General features: G+C 33.4%; 1 pseudogene; it reads left to right on the top strand.

Annotated features, from left to right (window-relative positions):
• The window catches only part of LOC107159890, a 27,877-nt pseudogene extending 10,817 nt beyond the window's left edge, over positions 1 to 17,060 (top strand).
• Positions 17,061 to 17,272: the final 212 nt, after the last annotated feature.

The following is a 17,272-nucleotide window of genomic DNA, read 5'->3' as shown; positions in this document are numbered from 1 at the left end:
TCTTTTGCTTCTTGGATTTGTTTATGTAATTCATTGTTGAAGTGATCTTTCATTGTCTGATTTTGCTGTCTGATGTCTTCCTTGAGACTCCAGATCATCTGAAGCATGTATATCCTGAATTCTTTATCTGACATTCCATCTGCTGCAGCTATTACCTCTTCTAACGTTGAGTTGACCTGCATTGCTTGTGGTCCTTTCTTTCCTTGTCTCTTCATACTGTTCGCGTTTCTTTCTGCTTGGTAAAACTGCTGTGTTATTGAATTTTCCCCCTATATATTCGTATTGCTCTTGTATAGTTGCAAAGTCTCCCTTGCAGGTGCGGGCAGCGGCCCCTCCTCCAATTGGGGCAATGTGCCTACCACGCTGGCAGGCCGCTGGGCCTGTTTTGCTGGTCGGTAGCGGGTTCGCCTGCCTTGCAGGCGTGTGGGGCAGCTCTGTCCCTCCGTGGGTTGCTGAGCCTGTTCTGCCAGTGGGTCGCAGGTCCGCCTACCTTGCAGGCACGGTTGGGGCCACTCGGCCTGTTCTGTGGGTGGTCACAGTTCCGCCTACCTTGAAGGCGCGGGGGGAGGGGGCGGCTCTGCCCCTCAGCAGGCCGCTGGGCCTGTTCTGCCGGTGGGTCGCCGGTCCGCCTACCTTGCAGGTGTGTGGGGGCCAGATTATTTCTAATTTACCACTATTACAATGATTATTTCAATCCCTATAACAGTTTTTAAAATCTTTACATTGAATAGTGATAACTTTCTTTAAATGGTTTTCTAACAGTGATAGTTCAGAATCAAATGTACTCATGCCTGCCATGAACTCAGAGTCAAATGTATACAACTCTAAAGGTTGTGACAGAATTAGAAATTGTCATTCAAAACACACACACACACACACACACACACACATACCAGTTTACCTGCTATAATGCATGAGAATCCCAGTGTACTTATCTGATAACATCCTTGGAATAATTTTTACAATCTTTGTTGAAGGAATTATGTATTTTTCCAGGTTTCAATTTTCATTCCTTATGCTTATGAGTTTATTTTATTTCTTGTTTTACATATTTTCAATCTTACCTTTGTTGTGTGATGGTGGTAAGGTATTTCTATATTTTTTTTTCATTGATTTTAACCCTATTCCTTCCTTAGAAACAAATTTAATCTTTCAAACTGTATTAAAGAATGAAAGTCTTTTTGTCACATAAAGTATATATGTGTCTAATTAATAATTTAAATGTTGTTCAGTAAATTATTGGAAAAAAATAAACAAAAATATACTAGTTTCATTAGGATCATGTACTCACCTTCATGTTTAAAAAAGATAATCTTATTATCTTATTTCATCTATTAAAATTGTTTATTTTATGCATCTATTAAATATTGGTTTCTTAAGACTTTTTGCTTTCTTCCCTGAAGAAGATGTTCATCTATTTTATGTTTTCATATTTTTTTTTCATTTTTCAAAAATGTTTAAGGCATTTATTCATCCATCCAGGTTGGTGATAATCATTTAATGACTATCTATGTTGAAAAATTATTGTTTTGAAAGTGTCTGTTAAAACCTGAATTTTGCTTGTTTGGGATGCATGTGAATATAGGGATCTAGGCTTTGAGTTACATTCTATGGTGGACATACTAGTTTGGGGGATCACTTAAAACGTGTTTTTTTTTTTTTTTTTTTTTGTTAAAAAAAGGTAAAGATTCTAGTGTTTGCCATGACATCCTCTCATATTCTGAGTTTGAGGAGTGTGGAAGATACAATAAAGTAGATTGATAATGTGGGTTATAACCTAGAAATTAATTATGGAAAGAGAATTATGGAAAATAATTAAGAACCATGTTTCAAGGAAAAGAGTGTGATCAAATGTTTTACATAAGGAGTTGATTAAAAAAAAATAAGTTCTAACAATTTGTTAATTGATTTAGAAATGAGGTAATTAGTGACTTTATTTTTCAAATATGGAGTGTGGTCAGCATTCCTGATAGAGATGGTATAAGAGAAAAGTAAAGAAACAAATAGGAATGGCAGTATAAACAACTTAACTGATGAGTTTTCTATGAAGGGCGAAAACGTGGGGAGAGCTGGAGGGTACTAGAAACAGAAAGATTTTCTGAAAAGTGATGGGAAAACAATGAAGCTTTTTTCTTCATTTTGGCATAGTGGACTGTGTATATAGGTATTTTACAATAAGGCATAAGGACCCCTAAGTATATGTAGGTTTCTTTTTCTTTCTTTTTTGAATTTTAAAATACTTAACACATTTCTCTTTCTCAGTAAATTTGATTAGATATTTATGACTTCAGGAAAAAAAATACAGTGTTAACATTTCATTCTTTCAGTGATCCAAAAAGTGTAGAGCTCAGTATTGAAAATACTGGATTTACAGATAAACTGCTGAGTTATAGTACTTTAACTGAGATCAGGAGATGAAAACTTTTGTGACTTTCTTTAGATATATTTTTTAAAAGAATAAATGAAAAAGTATATAAAATATAATATTATAGATTAATTATATTTCTTAGCAAACTTATTTATTCAATGACTTTTTTGCATGAAAGAGGTAGGTAAAGTTAAATACTTTGTGAATAAAAATCAAAATTTTGTCTAAGTAGAACATTCTATTCTGTTTAGATCACCTATGGTCGATTTGACTAAAGCCTCAGGGACAAGGCCCTGTTCCAGTCTCTTTACCAGTTTCCCATGAACCCTACAGATTTGTATCAGGGAATTGTTCAACTAATGCTGCATTTTGGTTGGATCTGGGTTGGCCTTGTAGTTCCAGATGACATCAGGGGAGAAATGTTCCTCAGGGGCATGACACAAGAAATGACCAACAATGGCCTCTGTGTTGCATTTGCCAAAAAGATCCCAAGAGATTCTTGTTAAGGATACTATTAAGGAGCAACTTTTTATGGAAAGATTTACATTTTCAAATGTCAATGTTGTATTTGGTGACACATATTCTCTTCTTAGATTTGTTCTGAAGATATATTGCAATAGTCCATCTAGAAATATCTGAGTAACAACTTCTAACTGGGATATTACTATATTACCCTTTGGACAAAGTCAAAGCTATGTGTATTTTGGTGGAGCATTATCATTTTCAGAACACACTGATGAGGTTCCTGGTTTTCAAGATTTTCTCAGAAATGTTCACCTGTAATATTTCCCCATGACATTTTTATCCAGGATGTGTGGTCTATAATATTTGAATGTCCATATTTGGATCAACAGGGCATCAGGATATTGAGTAAATGTGAACAAAATGGTACCCTGGAAACTTGAGCTTTGCATGTTTGGGATATGAATACCTCACCCCAGAGTTACAATGTCTATGGTGCTGTGCAAGTCATTGCCAAGGCTCTTTAGGAAGAACTGCCACTCACGTTGGAGGAAGAAACACTTGATAAAGGTTAAAGTGTGACTCTTCATCCATGGCAGGTGCAACAGCTTATTCTAGTATTTTTCTAGGGCACTGGGTCATGAATTGTCTTTTATATCTTTTGATTCATTATGTTTTCACAATTATATGTTAAATGAGGATGCTTTTGAAAACATTTATTTTTGTGATACTGGGATTGAGTCCAGAGATGGTTTATTGCTGAGCTACATCCCCAGCCATTTTTTATTTTGTATGGTGATAGGGTCCTCTCTGATTTGCCAAGTCTGACCACAAACTTGTGAGCCTACTGGCCTCACCTCCAAATTTTTAGATTCAGGTGTATATCACAGTGCCCAAGTCTAAAATAATTTTGTAAAATCATAATACATTTAAGAGCATCCCTTATGCCCTCCTTGATAATTTAACATTTCCATTATGAAACAAATCATAATACATTATAAATAAATAATAATATTTATGAGATTCTTAGCATGCTCCAAGAATGCTATTTATACCCTTTAGAGATTAGACAACTTTTCCCATTTATTTTTTGTTATTTTGTGAGAAAATTAGAATATTTAACTCAAAGGATTTTAACAAGCATAAATATGGATCACTGATGGGACTTTTAGGTACATGTGACCCAAATGACTTCTTTTACAGATTTTTGTTTTGTTTTGTTCTGTTAAATGAGTCCTTAAAATATCAATTGCTTCTTTAAAATGAAACTGGACTAAATAGTTTAGCATGATCTCAATTAACATTATTCATACTGTATATATGCTTTTTCCATTAAATGCATTTCTCTCTCAATATCTGGTCCTTTTTACTAAGCTATGCCAAATAGAATCAAATCATGTCCAAAACATATTCACTACATGTTATATAATTATTTTCCTCCTGATAGTTTGACATGAGATTTATCAATATAAATCTTAAATTGCTTCTGAATTCATGAAGGAATTTCAATCCCTTTATTTTGTGAATTAATAGATTAATAAAAATAGTACCATTTATTGAAGAGTATTTTTCATTTTTTGTGTACATTCTAATTTATTCAAATAGCTCATGTCCTACCTCTTTTCTGCTTTAAGAATTAGTAGTGCATTTCAAACTTTCCTCATTTATATCTAAGCATATAGCATCTTCATTCTAGTTGATCTGTCAATAAATTGTCAATGAGTCATTTTCCTAGAGATAACTAATTTCAAAAAGTTGAAATTCTCACATATTCTCCTGGAGATAATCCATACCTGGGCACAAATGGGCAAGCATGGATAGATACCCATTTATTTTGCATTTAAGAAGCAATAATAACCTACTTTGTACTATGTTATAAACATTATCACATAGCAGTACATAAAGAGATTTCTCATTTTCTTCATTGTGGTGTGGTATTTTTCACTATAGGTAGGGCTGGCAATTTATTTAAGCTATCATTCATTTATTTGCCAATTAGTCAACTTCTGTTTGTGTGTTAATTTGTCATTTGGATATCTGCTTTTTGAATTGGTAACCATCTTTTGTTCAGCAACTGCATCAGACTTATTTATAGAAGTTTTGAACATAGACCTTTAAATATATGTATTGAGACTGTTTCTCCTCTGTGAATTGACTTTTATTTTCTATTTTGAGTTACAAGAGTTCTTAACTTCAACCTAGTCTAATTTGTTATTTGTTTTTTATAGTTTATGGTTTTATTCTTTTTGAGAAGTCTGATTACATCAACATAGTGAAAAGTATTTTCTAGCTTTCTTCTAAACATTTTATTCCTTTATATTTCATATTTAAATAAGTGATATAGTTGAAATTTATGTCTGTGTGTGATATAAGATAGGGGAATTAAGGTAATTTTTCTACTATGGTAATTCAACTGATTCAGCACAATTTGTGGGAAAACATATACTCTCTCAAATGGGTTGTATTTTTATCTTTTAAATGAGGTGTTTGCATACATATTTCTATTTCTGAAATCTTTATTTTGCTCCATTAGCCAGTTTCCTGTCCTGAAGAAATTTTGCACTGTCTTATTAATTTTGTAATAGGTCTTTATGTTTTGTTTTCATTTTTTTTTGGCTGATTTCAAAAATGAAATTGAGTCAGGTTCAGTGGTGCATGCCTGTAATCCCAGCAGCTTGGGAAGCTGAGGAAAGAGTTTAAAGCCAGCCTCAGCAAAAGCAAGGCTCTAAGCAACTCAGTGACACCTCATCTCTAAATGAAATTCAAAATAAGGCTCAAGATGTGGCTCAGTGGTTCAGTGTCCCTGGGTTCAACCCCTGGTACCCCAAATATTAAAAAAGATAAAATTAATATTTTTGTTTTTATCTTGTACTTTATAATTTGTAGATGCTATAAGTACATAATCATATTCAAAACCAAAAAAGTTTATTTACTTATATCTAGTCTTAGGATTTTATTTCTCTTTTGCCTTAATTAACTAGCTAAGCATTTTGGTAAAAGTTTAAGAGAAGAGACAATAGCTGAAAAACATTCTGTTCACACCCTTAAGCAAAAAAAAAAAAAAAAAAATTAAGATTTTCCCCATTTGATGATTTTTAAAAATTTGTTGATATTCTCTGCTTGATAAGAAATATTCCTTATACTCCAAATTTTTGAAGAATTTTAAAATATAAATTTTTGTTCAAGTTTGACAAAAGGTCAGTACATCTATTGAGATTATCATATATTTAATTTTATTTTTATTAACAAAATAAAGTGCATTGATTGACTGATCTAAATAATGTTCACCCATTCTTGCATTCCTGGAATGAAGTACATTTGTCATGACATTAACTTTTTTTATGTTGGATTCAAATTACATGGATGTTTAAGGAAAATTATTCTACATTTTTTTCCTTTTTTTCCAGTTTTATTGGCAAATAGTGAATGGATGAAGATTGTGTATATTTCTGCTGTACAATATAATATTTTAATATATGGATAACATTGTGGAATGATTACCACAGCTAATTAGCATATCCATCACTTCACCCTGTTACTTCTCTCTCTCTCTCTCTCTCTCTCTCTCTCTCTTTCTCTCTCTCTCTATTTGTGTTGGGATGAAAATACTTAAAATTTACTCTATTATAAAATTTCAAGCATATAATATGTAATTATTTACTCTGGTTGGGGGAAGTGTACTATGATCTGATGATTAAGTCTTTCTTTCATTGTATTTGAGCCCCAGTTGTGACCTTCATAAGTGCTTCTGTACGTTTTTCACTTCCTGTCTCCTTTGAGTGAGAGAGAAAGGACAGAAGAAATTTGAATTGGATTGGTATTTCCCTTTCTCCAGGTTGATTATTCAGGTACAGTTTTCCTTGAGGTCTTATAGAGAACAAAATGTTATGGGCTTGTTTCAGAATAGTTACTTTTGACTTTTTTGCTGGAAGCAAGAGCACATTTTTCTCTGAGTTTTTCACTGCAAAAACTTGGTAGAGTACAGTGTTTTTTTTTTAATCACTGGGTTTTTTTAATCTCATATAATTGTACCCCTGTGGCATTCCCCAAAACTAGAGACCTACTTTTCATCTCTCAAACTAGTGCTTGTTTGCTCTCTAGAATTTCATCGTTTATGGTGAAGTTTTCCTATAGTTCTGGATCCAGCCACTTTTCTTTCAGTACACTCTCATTTTCTGTACACAACTATCTATTTTCAGGGCAGGTGTTAACTCTGTGATTTACTTCTTCAATGCATCCAAGAATAGCTGCTGCTTTCAAGCAAGGTTAGCTTTTTGCTTGCTGTTGGACAGAAAGAGGATCTGAACATTTTTTACATCTTGGAGTAGAAATAAGAATTCCATTATTGATTTTTATTTTCCAAATCTGTAATCATTTGTTTTTCCCTATTTTCTTTTTTGTTCCTTAAATGGTTTCAATTGATTCTCTTGAGTATTAGTAGTATATACAATATTGTGTACAGAAATGTTCATTGTTGTAGCAGAAGCACAACAAAATCTAAACATTGATTTTCCTCCAGTACATTTATGTGTTTATGTGTGTAAGCTAATGTTTATTTTTTAAAAACAATGTATACAATCTCTACATTTTATTTATTTTTCACAAATAATATATGCTGCTATCTTCCTCTCTATCCATCATCTAATTCAGGATATTTATTTTCCATTAATTTCACTTAGGTGGGCATTAATCTGTATATCAACTTTAGAATCTTTTTGTTTGTGTGTGTGAAATCTGCATGCATGTTTTCAACATAAATACTTTGTTAAGTAATATGTCCTGAAATTAAAACTTAAAAAATAAGTCAATTCACAAACTAATAGGTAGGCAATAAACAAGTACTTTCCAGGTACTCCTGCAAACTCCTTTCTAGTTGAAACTTCTTGACAAATGTAATTTCGTATGGAAAAGCTTATTAATCTTCAATGTGATAGGAATACAATTTATCATATAATCTCAAAGCAAACAATCCCTGGTATTTTCATCAGTTAATTATATAAAATTGAAAAAGAATGTATTCAGAAAAATGTACCTTATATTCTTAAAAAAATACAAATCCTATTTTATTGACATTATTATTTTACTTCTTAAATTGTTTTATGTTTATGTAAGAATATCAACATTTTTTTCTTGAGGAGCCAAAGAGTTTAAGATTCCTTATGTAAGTATACAGCTTTTTTCTTAATAATCAGGAACTGGTATTTACAGTCCTGGATTCATCTCTTATTACCTATGCAACCTTTAAGCTTTATTCTATAATTTGTAAAATAGAAAAATTATTAATAACTAACACATAAATTTTATAAAAATGTATGTAAGTAAATATGTGTAAAGCAGAAGAACTCATGTCTAGTAAACATTAATCCCAATATAAATGTTTGATAGACCAATGAAGAAAGTTTATTGGAAAAATTAGCTAGAGGAAAAGAAGGCAGTAGGAATCATAAGGTTTATTCCTATTTCTTTGCAAACTCATGTTCTGAAAATAAATTTTCACTTTTAGCTCCATCAATTTCTGCAAAAGAGCCAACTTGAAAGAAGCATTGGTCAAGAGAAACCTGTTAATGAAAACATTTTAACAATCAAGCTTGACATCTTCAATTATCAGTGTTTACTAAATGGTACTAAAGCCCACATGAAAGTTGGAGAGTTTATTTTTGAATTTTTGAATCTCACAGGGATCAGTGTCTTTCCTTAAATGATACATTGATAATATGGGGCAAGTACTACAATGAGGTAAGCATTCTCTTAAGAGGGTGTCGTAGTAATATTCCATTTAATAAAGACAGTAAAATTTAGGTAAGCTTCTGAATTTCACTAGGCAGAAAGCCACCTTATTTTGTACTTTGCTGAATGTAATTCCAAGTTATATGGATTTTCTAGCTTCAGAATCACTGTGAAAACTATTCATTTATTTAATTTAGTATTAGCAGAATGTATTGCCTACACTTGTACTTATCAAATAGTCATATTTACTACATGATAAGAAATTATCAATGTAGTAAAGTCTAAAAAGTTTGTGCCATTTTTAATGAAAATGACTCAGATAACAGACATGAAGTGACTATTTGGACACAAAAGCAGTCTCTTTGATTGTACATAATAATTTATCATTTGATTTAGCTATTATAACAACATGTATATAATTGCCATTAAGACTTTATTCTCCCTGAACATTTCAGTGACATTTCAGTGATGGAGAGGTGAGGCAGAATAAGGAAAACATTACACCCATTAAAGATTTTCCAAAAGTTCAGTAGCTCTGGGTTCAGTTCTTGTGCTATATAGAAGTTCTGTAGTCTTCCACCTGTATTCTGTTATCAAATGTCACTTATCTAGTAGCTTTCCCTCTTTTGTCTCTTAGACTCCCTCTGCTATTTGCAGTCAAAGCTGTCCACTTGGTTTCAGAAAGGGAACACTTGGTGGAAAAATCATTTTGTTGTTTTGATTGTATTCCCTGTCCAGATGGAGATATTTCCAATAAAACAGGTAGGATTTCTGAAAACTATTTTGAAAGTGAAAATGGTCCACAATGAGATATGGATCAACAATAAATGTAATAAGCATTTCATAGGCATAAATCTTCAACACTATGAGAGACAATAACATCCTTTCAGTGATGCATAGGGCAGCTTAGCCTGAAAGGTGGCTAAAGTAGTTCAGGTTGATAGCACCCCTGTCTCTCTCCAGGAACAGATGACATTTTTTTCTGGAAGAAACTTTCCTCCCATTAGACTCTTAGAATGTTCAAGAATGAATGTTAAATAATCAAATACATAATATAAAGTAACTGTGTATTAAAACAAGCATAAGCAAGAAATATCAGATTATTAAAATTAGCAAGAAATATCAGATTATCAGTAAATCTTTGAGAAAGATTTCAAAAAATTTCTTAAAGATAGGTGCAGTGGTGCACTCCTGTAATCCCAGCAGCTCTGGAAGCTGAGGCAGGAGAGTCTCAAGTTCAAAGCCAGCCCCAGCAAAAGCAAGGTGCTAAGCCCTGTTTCTAAATAAAATACAAATAAGGTCTAGAGAGGTGGCTCAGTGGTTGAGTGCCCCTCAGTTTAATCCCCAGTACCACAGCCCCCCCCAAATTCCTTTAGAAACAAAGAATAAAAATGTGTAGTAGAGACTCTGCGTCTAATAGAAGAAAAAGTAGGCCCTAATCTTCATCATGTGGGATTAGGCCCTAACTTCCATAATAAAACTTCTACACCACAAGAATTAAAACCAAGAATCAATAAATGGGATGGAATCAAACTAAAAAGTTTTCTCTCAGCAAAAGAAATAATCTGTGAGGTGAACAGAGAGCCTACATCCTGAGATCAAATTTTTACCCCTCACACATCAGACAGAACACTAATCTCTAAGATATATAAAGAACTCAATCTAAACACCGAAAAAACAAATAACCCAATCAACAAATGGGCCAAGGACCTGAACAGACACTTCTCAGAAGAGAATATACAATCAATCAACAAATATGTGAAAAAATGCTCATCATCCCTAGCAATCCGAGAAATGCAAATCAAAACTAATCTAAAATATCATCTCACTCCAGTCAGAATGGCAGCTATTATGAAGACAAACAACAATTGTTGGTGAGGATGTGGAGAAAAAGGTACACTCATACATTACTGGAGGGACTGAAAATTGGTGCAGTCAATTTGGAAAGCATTATGGAGATTCCTTGGAAATGTGGGAATGGAGCCACCATTTGACCCAGCTATCCCTCTCCTCGGACTATACCCAAAGGACTTAAAAACAGCATACTACAGGGACACAGCCACATCAATGTTTATAACAGCACAATTCACAATAGTTAAACTGTGGAGCCAACCTAGAAGCTCTTCAGTGGATGAATGGATAAATAAATGTGGCATATATACACAATGGGATATTACTCAGCATTTAAAAAGAAGAAAATCATGGCGTTTGCAGGTGAATGGATGGCATTGGAGAAGATAATGCTAAGTGAAGTTAGCCAATCCCCAAAAAACTAATGACCAATGTTTTCTCTGGTAAAAGGAGGTTGACTTATAGTCAGGTAGGGAGGCAGAGCATGGGAGGATTAGATGAATTCTAGATAGGGCAGAGGAATGGGAGGGAAAGGGAGGGGGCAGGGGATTAGCAAGGATGGTGGAATGTGATGTACATTATTGTACAAAGTACATATATGAAGACAGAAATTGGATATCAACATACTTTATATACAAACAGAGGTATGAAAAATTGTGGTATGTATGTGTATTAAGAATTGTAATGCAAAAAAAAACCCAAATAAAAACAAAGTATAGATGTAAAAGCATATATTGGCATGAATATACTCTATATACAGAGATAAAAATATTGTGCTCTATATTTGTAATAAGAATTGTAATGAATTCCACTGTTGTCACTTATTAAATAATAATAATAAAATAATAAAAGATAAAAAAGTCAATAGAGCTGGGCAGGTGGTGCATGTCTGTAATTCTAGGCTCCCGGGAGGGTGAGGAAGAAGGATTTCGAGTTCAAAGCCAGCCTCAGCACTCAGCAATGGTGAGGTGCTAAGAAACTCAGTGAGATCTTTTTTTTTTTTTTTTTTTTTNATTTTCAAACAATTGGTGAATTGCTAAAATTTATTATCTCCATTTATATTTGAATATATTAACCAGAACATTAGAAAGAGAAAAAGTAAAAGAAAGTATTTTTTCAACACAGATTGTTGTTAAATGCAGAATCCACACCCCCCCCCAAAAAAAAAAGAAAAGAAAAATTTTGTTAAATGCAGAATCCACACCCACCCCCCAAAAAAGAAAAATTTAAATCTATGAGAGAAGAGATATAGCAGATACAAAGGAAAAAATGATTGGGTAGTGTGTTATCAGCTTTTCATACCTGTCACTGATGCATCTGACAAGAACAATTTAGAGCAGGAAAAGGTTATCTCATCTCAGGGTTTCTGAGGTTCCATCCATAATTAGCTCACTGCATTGCCCTGGGCTCTTGGTGGGGTTGAACATAAGGGCAGAAGGGTGTAGTTCAAGAAAGCTGCAGAGTTCATGGCTGCCAGGAAACAGAGACTGTGAAAGGTTTGGGGTGCAAGATATAATCCCCCAAAGTAGGCACCCAGTGACCTACTTCTTCCAGCTATACCTACCTGCACTACTTTTACCACCCAGTATTGAATTCAAATTATTAATAAGTCAAGTGGATTAATCCACTGAAAAGGTAAAATATCTTATAATCTAATCATTTCAGCACTGAACATTTCTCCATTGTCTAACATGAACTTTTTATGGGGACACCTCACCTCCAAACTGTAAAAGATTGACTGTAAATTCTCAATTATAGAAGTGATGGAAGGCAAAGATTAATTAAAATAATATCTCCAATGCACCGACAGAAAATACACTTGCATATAAAGAGGCTAGGAGTTTGCAGTTGTCATTGCTTTTTAACACTTACTAACATCTGGTGCAGAACCAGGTCTTATAGAAGTGTAACTGGGGATTCTGTCTCAAGATGATACTGATGATATTATATTGAGGCTATTTCATATTCATGGATAGAGCCAACAGCTCAGTTGACCCACTCATGGTCTTCAAATGGTGTCTTTGAACTCCCAAACCCAGAAGCATAGCAAGATCTGACTTTATGCATATCTTTCTTTCCACATCCTGTGTGAAGCTCTTTTAGGCTCAGTCATATTACACAGGTCACTGGGTCATACTTGGCACTGTTTAAACACTACAGTGAGTCTATATCTTTTCTCCATTTAGCACTTTATGTTTCTTTTTTTTCCTGTAAATATTATAATTTGTATGTGTACCTGGATGTGTTTTTCTGCTTTTTGTTTTAATAGTTTATTTATTTTATGGTAATTTTACCAGTTTTTTGTTATATTTTTAGAGGAATTGTAATGTCATATTGACTGAAATTTTTCTTAGAAAATATTCTTTCTTTATTTAGAAATTTATTTGCTTTGAAGTTCTGGATTCTAGAAGAACTAAAGTGAGGTTTCAGCAGAGCCACAGTTTTTCTGAAACCTATGGTGGAAAACTTCTTCTTTGTAGCTTTTGTTGGTGACCACCCCTCCTTGGGACTCCTTGTCTTATAGTTGTATCACTCCACTCTCTGCCTCCTTGTTCACATAGTGTTATTCCTGTGTATCATATTTTCACAGAGTGATTTTCTTTTCTCAAAAGGTCACCAGATATATTGATTAGGGTCCATTCCAATGATTGCATTTTAACTTGATTGCACTTTCATTGACCCTATTTCCAAATAAGATCACATTCACAGGTATCATGTTTTAGGGTTTCAGCATATCTCTTAGGGGACACAACTCAAACAGCATCATATATCTAACTATTTATTAACAAATATTCATCAGGCATTTCCTAGCACTAGTAATTGTTAAATGCTGAGTTCATACTGGTTTTCAAAACACATACCTCTTTGTCTTCATGTTATTGACCATTAAATGAAATCAATATTTAATATATGATATAAGTATGAAATACTAAATTTTTATACAAGATATGAAATAGTAAATTGAAAAATTTGATATTCCTACAAAAGAAAAATAGTCTTACAATAGAGAATTAACATGAGATACCTAAAGTGGTTGGATAGAGTAATCAGAGAAGATTTTGCAGTTCCTTGATATTTAAATGGATATCTCAGCAAGGAAATAGAACCAGCTTTTGAAAAACTGAGGAAAAATGATTCTTGATTAAGCACAGGCCTATGCCCAAAATCAGAGGCAGAAAAACATTCTTGAAATTAATTAACAAAATATAAATATTACTCATACAGTATGAAACTTATTTGTGATAAGAGATAAAGGGCATGCATCAGATCATCAAAGATCCTATTGTCTATACTAGAGTGTGAAACCTTGGAATCATTTCAAGAAAGACAGGGTCTTGGGCTGGGGTATAGTTCAGTGGGAGAGCACTTGCCTAGCATTTCTGAGGCCTTTAGTTTCATTACCATTACTAAAGAGGAAAGGGGAAGAAGTGCATGGTATTGTAAAGATTTACACTAAAAACAATCATTTGATAACTGGATTGAGGGATTCTGATTATTAAATGACTTTCATAGGTTCAGTTTTTGTAAAGCATGTGTTTTAAAAATAGGTAGTTTTGGCATTCAGGATATATATTAGGGATCCACTCCACTACTTTTCAAGAGAGGGAAATCAAATTGAGATTAATCCAACTGAAACTCTGCAAACCTTGTGGGGAACTTGGCTGCACGTATGGTGATGGGCCATCATGTCTGAACCTTGAGAGCCTCTCAAATAATTTGTCATTCCATGTGGGCTGTTCCAGTGAGAGTGCACTCTCTGCGAGGTGATTCTGCAGTTCAGATAAACCCTAATGAGCTGACAGGCCATGGAGAGCATGCTTAGTAGGTGGATAGCAAAGTTTTTCATGAAAAGTATTCTGGGTGACAAATTTCCATGTCCACTACTGGAATATGAAGATTTGAAAAATACTAATAAGTTGCATGCTATTGAACCTAAGCCAATTAAAAAAATCATGCAGAGTTAAGATAGAACACTTGCTCTAATACCAATAAAGCCATGTCAATTAATTTGTTTGCTTTGTGACCAAATGTGTTTTTAAAAATTTATATAATAATTGGACTTATATACACTCACCAAAAGTAAGACCCTATCAACAAAACGAGTGGTAGAGAACATGATAGTAATTTCTTTACAATAATTTTGAAAGAGGTAAAAAAATGGCAGAATTTCCCATATCTTCATAGATTAAGAGAACAGTTGTATAATGCAGAAGTTATTGCAATTTTACTTACATCTTATTGTGAAATACTTATATACATAGTGAGACTGGCTTTCCAGTAGTGACATGGATAGTGGTGGTGTAAGGCAGATTGCATAACTGTGTTTTTTTTTTTTTACATAAGAAATATTGGAAGAAAATGAGACAATTCATTACTAGGAAAGTGAGTACAAGGGTAAAGTCCTCTTCAATAATTTTGATGTACAAAGGTTAACAGAGGGTTTTCAATTGTTTGTTTATATGCATAAGAATTTAGGTTCCTGTGAGCAAAAGTATGGTAACTCAAAGTTCTCTCCCATTCCTGATGTCAGTAGATCAAGGAAATCACAATTTCCATGTAAGAATTCATCTGATTCTAACTTCTTTAGGAAAACTCATTTCTGATTCCAGGTTATTCTCCAGAATCAATTACATTCATTAATTATTATCTTATAATATTGTTCCCTCAAGAAGCATTTCTAGCATTTAGACATGAATAAGATTCAGTGCCTTAACTGAAAGAGTTCACAGTATTTAAGCATTTTAGCATTGAATTTTCTCCTTCTACTTTCTTAATACCTGATTTTAGGCAGAATTAAATGGTGAGGAATTGAGAGTCATATTAAATTACAAATCTCATTGTTATTTAGGGTTTCTAGGATTTTTCTCTTGGTTCCATTTTTTTTTAAAATTCAGCATTTCATGGGTTATCCCTTTGATTTCCAGGTTTCAACCACCTTCTTCAGGCTGATAATTTCCAAATTTTCAGCTTAGCATTAATTCCTGAGATTCACTTAGATGTAAATATCTCTAGCTGGAAATGTAGCATATATCAACATTGTACAACCTAATTTTTCTCTGATGTAGTGTGCATCTTTGTCTTCCATCTCCTACTTTACCTCATCATTGATTCCTCAATGAACTGTTACCACATCCATTAATAAAGACTCCTTCATTAGTTAAATATAAGTAATATGTGAAGGTTTTCCCATTGTCCTCCATTTTGTATTACTTTGTTGGCTTTTACTCAATGGCTAAAATTTATCTACCTCTGAAAAACAGGTCTAAATATATTCTCTTTTTCCAAGCTTTCTAATCTAAATTACTGCAATGTAGCTAAATGATCTTATGAAAAAAATGAATATGATATTGTATTTCTGATTTAAATTCAACAGGGTTTCTTTAAATATCTTTGAAAACACATTCTGCCTTCTTTTATGGCCCACAGGATTTTCCGTAAATGCTTATCATTTTTAATATGCTTACTAGAACTTAGTCTACCATTTGATAGACTAATGAATCTAGTTCTCCTTGCTCCCTCTCTTGAGGTTAGACCTTATTTGTTCTTTATTTTGAAAGATCCAGTGCCTACATGAGATGTTAAAAGAATACATAAGAAAGTAGGAGGGAGAAGAATGAGTGGAGCTGATGACCAAAACTACTACATTTTGATGAAGATCATAAAGAATGCGTTCTTCCTAAAAACAACTGGTTCCTATCACTAAGGGGATAGATATCACATTTAGATTGGCTCTTTAGTAGTGATATGGATACTGGTGGTATAGGATAAATTGCAAACTGAAAAAAAACTCAGCAGCATAAAAATGTTCAATATTTTTTTCACTATTTTAGTAAAATTTTTGTGGTATATAAACCTAGCAAAAATAGTATTTTTTTTCTTATTTAAAATGGGTCATACCCAAGTGTCCTTCATCCTGTATGAAGTGAAGACTTAATAGATGACACTTTCACTGTATTTGTCATGAAATTTCTTCCAAGTGTTTAACATTATAGATCTTTGGATTTAAACAAGTTACGTGAAGAAAATAACTAAATATTCTTCTAAAATTAAAAGAAAGCTTAATTAACAGAATGAAACATTCTTTGGAGTTGTAAATTTCTGTAGCCATTTCTGCTATTTTGGCAAAGACTTCATTGTGTTTGTGGCCTTCAAAACTGTCACCCCATGGAGAAAATTTCAAATGTGGATGGTGACCCGATTCTCCAATGCCATAGTCTTCAGTGGCTCCTTCATTCAAGTGTGCATCTGCACAATCTGGTTGGGAACTTCTTCCCCTTTCCCTGACATGGATGCACAGTCAGAATTTGGCCAAATCATCCTGCAGTGTAATGAGGGATCCACGGCTGCCTTCTACTGTGTTCTGGGTTACTTGGGTTTTCTGTCACTTCTCAGCTTGATTATTGCTTTTCTGGTCAGGAGACTACCAGATGGTTTCAATGAGGCAAAACTGATCACATTCAGCATGCTGGTCTTCTGTAGTGTGTGGGTTTGTTTCATACCCACCTACCTGAGCACCAAGAGCAAAAACATGGTGGCTTTGGAAACTTTTTCAATTGTGGCTTTCATTGCTGGCTTGTTTTGTTGTATATTTCTTCCCAAGTGCTATGTGATTTTACTGAGAGCAGATAACATTTCAAGGAAAAAAATTTGAACAATTTCTTCCCAAAGTCAAAGAAATTAATTTTCAGATGACATGATTGATATAAAGTGAGCTATAGTGTGGAAATAAAGTTTCTAAAGTGTGCATGAAGTGAATTCATGTCATTATAACTTGACAATTACTATTTAATCACATGTCCCTTTCATCTTTGTGGTTACCAAATTTCAATGAAAAGAATCTCTTTTTTTTTCAGATAGACAAAT

This window comes from Marmota marmota, unplaced genomic scaffold, assembly GCF_001458135.2.
Source record: "Marmota marmota marmota unplaced genomic scaffold, marMar, whole genome shotgun sequence".
NCBI lineage: Eukaryota > Metazoa > Chordata > Mammalia > Rodentia > Sciuridae > Marmota > Marmota marmota.
This window is presented reverse-complemented; position numbering and strand designations above follow the sequence as displayed.